General features: G+C 44.0%; 6 non-coding genes across 6 annotated transcripts; all 6 read right to left on the reverse strand.

Moving 5' to 3' along the window:
* Window positions 1-251: 251 nt before the first annotated feature.
* trnae-cuc (transfer RNA glutamic acid (anticodon CUC)) lies at window positions 252-323 on the reverse strand. The gene has a single exon. It is a non-coding gene; the product is annotated as a tRNA-Glu (tRNA).
* A 965-nt stretch (window positions 324-1,288) lies between these two features.
* Window positions 1,289-1,360, reverse strand: trnae-cuc (transfer RNA glutamic acid (anticodon CUC)). The gene has a single exon. It is a non-coding gene; the product is annotated as a tRNA-Glu (tRNA).
* A 964-nt stretch (window positions 1,361-2,324) lies between these two features.
* trnae-cuc (transfer RNA glutamic acid (anticodon CUC)) lies at window positions 2,325-2,396 on the reverse strand. Its single transcript has one exon. It is a non-coding gene; the product is annotated as a tRNA-Glu (tRNA).
* Window positions 2,397-3,360: 964 nt separating this feature from the next.
* Window positions 3,361-3,432, reverse strand: trnae-cuc (transfer RNA glutamic acid (anticodon CUC)). The gene has a single exon. It is a non-coding gene; the product is annotated as a tRNA-Glu (tRNA).
* Window positions 3,433-4,397: 965 nt separating this feature from the next.
* trnae-cuc (transfer RNA glutamic acid (anticodon CUC)) lies at window positions 4,398-4,469 on the reverse strand. The gene has a single exon. It is a non-coding gene; the product is annotated as a tRNA-Glu (tRNA).
* A 966-nt stretch (window positions 4,470-5,435) lies between these two features.
* trnae-cuc (transfer RNA glutamic acid (anticodon CUC)) lies at window positions 5,436-5,507 on the reverse strand. The gene has a single exon. It is a non-coding gene; the product is annotated as a tRNA-Glu (tRNA).
* Between the last annotated feature and the right edge of the window lie 763 nt (window positions 5,508-6,270).

Consider the following 6,270-nt stretch of genomic DNA (forward strand, 5'->3'; position numbering starts at 1 on the left):
ACCATTGTTATGTTTGGAGGAAATAGGGGGAGGCTTGCAAGCCGAAGAACACCATACCAACCGTGAAGCACGGGGGTGGCAGCATGATGTTGTGGGGGTGCTTTGCTGCAGGAGGGACTGGTGCACCACTCGAACACCAGGGAAGGACACTGCAGGGCAAATTGGTTCGCAATTTGAAGTGGTACAGATGTGCGATAACCTTCTAAATTCATTATGACGGGTTGCACAAGTAAACAAGGAGCAAAGACTAGTTCCCTGACCGGGAATCGAACCCGGGCCGCGGCGGTGAGAGCGCCGAATCCTAACCACTAGACCACCAGGGAAGGATACTGCAGTGCAAATCGGTTCACAATTTGAAATGGTACAGACAGTTGAAGTCAGAAATTTACAAACACTTAGGTTGGAGTCATTAACACTCGTTTGTCAACCACTCCACACATTTCTTGTTAACCAAGTATAGTTTGGGCAAGTCGGTTAGGACTTCTACTTTGTGCATGACACAAGTCATTTTTCCAACAATTGTTTACAGACAGATTATTTCACTTATAATTCACTATATCACAAATGCAGTGGGGTCAGAAGTTTACAAACACAAAGTTGGCTGTGCCTTTAAACAGCTTGGAAAATTCCCGAAAATGATGTCATGGCTTTAGAATCTTCTGATAGGCTAATTGACATCATTTGAGTCAATTGGAGGTGTACCTGTAGATGTATTTCAAGGCCTACCTTCAAACTCAGTGCCTCTTTGCTTGACATCATGGGAAAATCAAAAGAAATCAGCCAAGTGCAAATCAATCCCAGAACAACAGCAAAGGACCTTGTGAAGATGCTGGGGAAACAGGTACAAAAGTTTCTCTATCCACAGTAAAATCGAGTCCTATATCGACATAACCTGAAAGGGCGCTCAGCAAGGAAGAAGCTACTGCTCCAAAACCGCCATAAAAAAGCCAGACTACAGTTTGGGGAGAAAGATCGTAGTTTTTGGAGAAATGTCCTCTGGTCTGATGAAACAAAAATAGAACTGTTTGGCCATAATGACCATTGTTATGTTTGGAGGAAATAGGGGGAGGCTTGCAAGCCGAAGAACACCATACCAACCGTGAAGCACGGGGGTGGCAGCATGATGTTGTGGGGGTGCTTTGCTGCAGGAGGGACTGGTGCACCACTCGAACACCAGGGAAGGACACTGCAGGGCAAATCGGTTCGCAATTTGAAGTGGTACAGACGTGCGATAACCTACTAAAATCATTATGACGGGTTGCACAAGTAAACAAGGAGCAAAGACTAGTTCCCTGACCGGGAATCGAACCCGGGCCGCGGCGGTGAGAGCGCCGAATCCTAACCACTAGACCACCAGGGAAGGATACTGCAGTGCAAATCGGTTCACAATTTGAAATGGTACAGACAGTTGAAGTCAGAAATTTACAAACACTTAGGTTGGAGTCATTAACACTCGTTTGTCAACCACTCCACACATTTCTTGTTAACCAAGTATAGTTTGGGCAAGTCGGTTAGGACTTCTACTTTGTGCATGACACAAGTCATTTTTCCAACAATTGTTTACAGACAGATTATTTCACTTATAATTCACTATATCACAAATGCAGTGGGGTCAGAAGTTTACAAACACTAAGTTGGCTGTGCCTTTAAACAGCTTGGAAAATTCCCGAAAATGATGTCATGGCTTTAGAATCTTCTGATAGGCTAATTGACATCATTTGAGTCAATTGGAGGTGTACCTGTAGATGTATTTCAAGGCCTACCTTCAAACTCAGTGCCTCTTTGCTTGACATCATGGGAAAATCAAAAGAAATCAGCCAAGTGCAAATCAATCCCAGAACAACAGCAAAGGACCTTGTGAAGATGCTGGGGAAACAGGTACAAAAGTATCTCTATCCACAGTAAATCGAGTCCTATATCGACATAACCTGAAAGGGCGCTCAGCAAGGAAGAAGCTACTGCTCCAAAACCGCCATAAAAAAGCCAGACTACAGTTTGGGGAGAAAGATCGTAGTTTTTGGAGAAATGTCCTCTGGTCTGATGAAACAAAAATAGAACTGTTTGGCCATAATGACCATTGTTATGTTTGGAGGAAATAGGGGGAGGCTTGCAAGCCGAAGAACACCATACCAACCGTGAAGCACAGGGGTGGCAGCATGATGTTGTGGGGGTGCTTTGCTGCAGGAGGGACTGGTGCACCACTTGAACACCAGGGAAGGACACTGCAGGGCAAATCGGTTCTCAATTTGAAGTGGTACAGATGTGCGATAACCTTCTAAATTCATTATGACGGGTTGCACAAGTAAACAAGGAGCAAAGACTAGTTCCCTGACCGGGAATCGAACCCGGGCCGCGGCGGTGAGAGCGCCGAATCCTAACCACTAGACCACCAGGGAAGGATACTGCAGTGCAAATCGGTTCACAATTTGAAATGGTACAGACAGTTGAAGTCAGAAATTTACAAACACTTAGGTTGGAGTCATTAACACTCGTTTGTCAACCACTCCACACATTTCTTGTTAACCAAGTATAGTTTGGGCAAGTCGGTTAGGACTTCTACTTTGTGCATGACACAAGTCATTTTTCCAACAATTGTTTACAGACAGATTATTTCACTTATAATTCACTATATCACAAATCCAGTGGGGTCAGAAGTTTACAAACACTAAGTTGGCTGTGCCTTTAAACAGCTTGGAAAATTCCCGAAAATGATGTCATGGCTTTAGAATCTTCTGATAGGCTAATTGACATCATTTGAGTCAATTGGAGGTGTACCTGTAGATGTATTTCAAGGCCTACCTTCAAACTCAGTGCCTCTTTGCTTGACATCATGGGAAAATCAAAAGAAATCAGCCAAGTGCAAATCAATCCCAGAACAACAGCAAAGGACCTTGTGAAGATGCTGGGGAAACAGGTACAAAAGTATCTCTATCCACAGTAAAACGAGTCCTATATCGACATAACCTGAAAGGGCGCTCAGCAAGGAAGAAGCTACTGCTCCAAAACCGCCATAAAAAAGCCAGACTACAGTTTGGGGAGAAAGATCGTAGTTTTTGGAGAAATGTCCTCTGGTCTGATGAAACAAAAATAGAACTGTTTGGCCATAATGACCATTGTTATGTTTGGAGGAAATAGGGGGAGGCTTGCAAGCCGAAGAACACCATACCAACCGTGAAGCACGGGGGTGGCAGCATGATGTTGTGGGGGTGCTTTGCTGCAGGAGGGACTGGTGCACCACTCGAACACCAGGGAAGGACACTGCAGGGCAAATCGGTTCGCAATTTGAAGTGGTACAGATGTGCGATAACCTACTAAATTCATTATGACGGGTTGCACAAGTAAACAAGGAGCAAAGACAAGTTCCCTGACCGGGAATCGAACCCGGGCCGCGGCGGTGAGAGCGCCGAATCCTAACCACTAGACCACCAGGGAAGGATACTGCAGTGCAAATCGGTTCACAATTTGAAATGGTACAGACAGTTGAAGTCAGAAATTTACAAACACTTAGGTTGGAGTCATTAACACTCGTTTGTCAACCACTCCACACATTTCTTGTTAACCAAGTATAGTTTTGGCAAGTCGGTTAGGACTTCTACTTTGTGCATGACACAAGTCATTTTTCCAACAATTGTTTACAGACAGATTATTTCACTTATAATTCACTATATCACAAATCCAGTGGGGTCAGAAGTTTACAAACACTAAGTTGGCTGTGCCTTTAAACAGCTTGGAAAATTCCCGAAAATGATGTCATGGCTTTAGAATCTTCTGATAGGCTAATTGACATCATTTGAGTCAATTGGAGGTGTACCTGTAGATGTATTTCAAGGCCTACCTTCAAACTCAGTGCCTCTTTGCTTGACATCATGGGAAAATCAAAAGAAATCAGCCAAGTGCAAATCAATCCCAGAACAACAGCAAAGGACCTTGTGAAGATGCTGGAGGAAACAGGTACAAAAGTATCTCTATCCACAGTAAAACGAGTCCTATATCGACATAACCTGAAAGGGCGCTCAGCAAGGAAGAAGCTACTGCTCCAAAACCGCCATAAAAAAGCCAGACTACAGTTTGGGGAGAAAGATCGTAGTTTTTGGAGAAATGTCCTCTGGTCTGATGAAACAAAAATAGAACTGTTTGGCCATAATGACCATTGTTATGTTTGGAGGAAATAGGGGGAGGCTTGCAAGCCGAAGAACACCATACCAACCGTGAAGCACGGGGGTGGCAGCATGATGTTGTGGGGGTGCTTTGCTGCAGGAGGGACTGGTGCACCACTTGAACACCAGGGAAGGACACTGCAGGGCAAATCGGTTCGCAATTTGAAGTGGTACAGATGTGCGATAACCTTCTAAATTCATTATGACGGGTTGCACAAGTAAACAAGGAGCAAAGACTAGTTCCCTGACCGGGAATCGAACCCGGGCCGCGGCGGTGAGAGCGCCGAATCCTAACCACTAGACCACCAGGGAAGGATACTGCAGTGCAAATCGGTTCACAATTTGAAATGGTACAGACAGTTGAAGTCAGAAATTTACAAACACTTAGGTTGGAGTCATTAACACTCGTTTGTCAACCACTCCACACATTTCTTGTTAACCAAGTATAGTTTTGGGCAAGTCGGTTAGGACTTCTACTTTGTGCATGACACAAGTCATTTTTCCAACAATTTTTTACAGACAGATTATTTCACTTATAATTCACTATATCACAAATCCAGTGGGGTCAGAAGTTTACAAACACTAAGTTGGCTGTGCCTTTAAACAGCTTGGAAAATTCCCGAAAATGATGTCATGGCTTTAGAATCTTCTGATAGGCTAATTGACATCATTTGAGTCAATTGGAGGTGTACCTGTAGATGTATTTCAAGGCCTACCTTCAAACTCAGTGCCTCTTTGCTTGACATCATGGGAAAATCAAAAGAAATCAGCCAAGTGCAAATCAATCCCAGAACAACAGCAAAGGACCTTGTGAAGATGCTGGAGGAAACAGGTACAAAAGTATCTCTATCCACAGTAAAACGAGTCCTATATCGACATAACCTGAAAGGGCGCTCAGCAAGGAAGAAGCTACTGCTCCAAAACCGCCATAAAAAAGCCAGACTACAGTTTGGGGAGAAAGATCGTAGTTTTTGGAGAAATGTCCTCTGGTCTGATGAAACAAAAATAGAACTGTTTGGCCATAATGACCATTGTTATGTTTGGAGGAAATAGGGGGAGGCTTGCAAGCCGAAGAACACCATACCAACCGTGAAGCACGGGGGTGGCAGCATGATGTTGTGGGGGTGCTTTGCTGCAGGAGGGACTGGTGCACCACTCGAACACCAGGGAAGGACACTGCAGGGCAAATCGGTTCGCAATTTGAAGTGGTACAGATGTGCGATAACCTACTAAATTCATTATGACGGGTTGCACAAGTAAACAAGGAGCAAAGACAAGTTCCCTGACCGGGAATCGAACCCGGGCCGCGGCGGTGAGAGCGCCGAATCCTAACCACTAGACCACCAGGGAAGGATACTGCAGTGCAAATCGGTTCACAATTTGAAATGGTACAGACAGTTGAAGTCAGAAATTTACAAACACTTAGGTTGGAGTCATTAACACTCGTTTGTCAACCACTCCACACATTTCTTGTTAACCAAGTATAGTTTTGGGCAAGTCGGTTAGGACTTCTACTTTGTGCATGACACAAGTCATTTTTCCAACAATTGTTTACAGACAGATTATTTCACTTATAATTCACTATATCACAAATCCAGTGGGGTCAGAAGTTTACAAACACTAAGTTGGCTGTGCCTTTAAACAGCTTGGAAAATTCCCGAAAATGATGTCATGGCTTTAGAATCTTCTGATAGGCTAATTGACATCATTTGAGTCAATTGGAGGTGTACCTGTAGATGTATTTCAAGGCCTACCTTCAAACTCAGTGCCTCTTTGCTTGACATCATGGGAAAATCAAAAGAAATCAGCCAAGTGCAAATCAATCCCAGAACAACAGCAAAGGACCTTGTGAAGATGCTGGGGAAACAGGTACAAAAGTTTCTCTATCCACAGTAAAACGAGTCCTATATCGACATAACCTGAAAGGGCGCTCAGCAAGGAAGAAGCTACTGCTCCAAAACCGCCATAAAAAAGCCAGACTACAGTTTGGGGAGAAAGATCGTAGTTTTTGGAGAAATGTCCTCTGGTCTGATGAAACAAAAATAGAACTGTTTGGCCATAATGACCATTGTTATGTTTGGAGGAAATAGGGGGACGCTTGCAAGCTGAAAAC

The sequence above is a fragment of the Salmo trutta genome, chromosome 11 (assembly GCF_901001165.1).
Source record: "Salmo trutta chromosome 11, fSalTru1.1, whole genome shotgun sequence".
NCBI lineage: Eukaryota > Metazoa > Chordata > Actinopteri > Salmoniformes > Salmonidae > Salmo > Salmo trutta.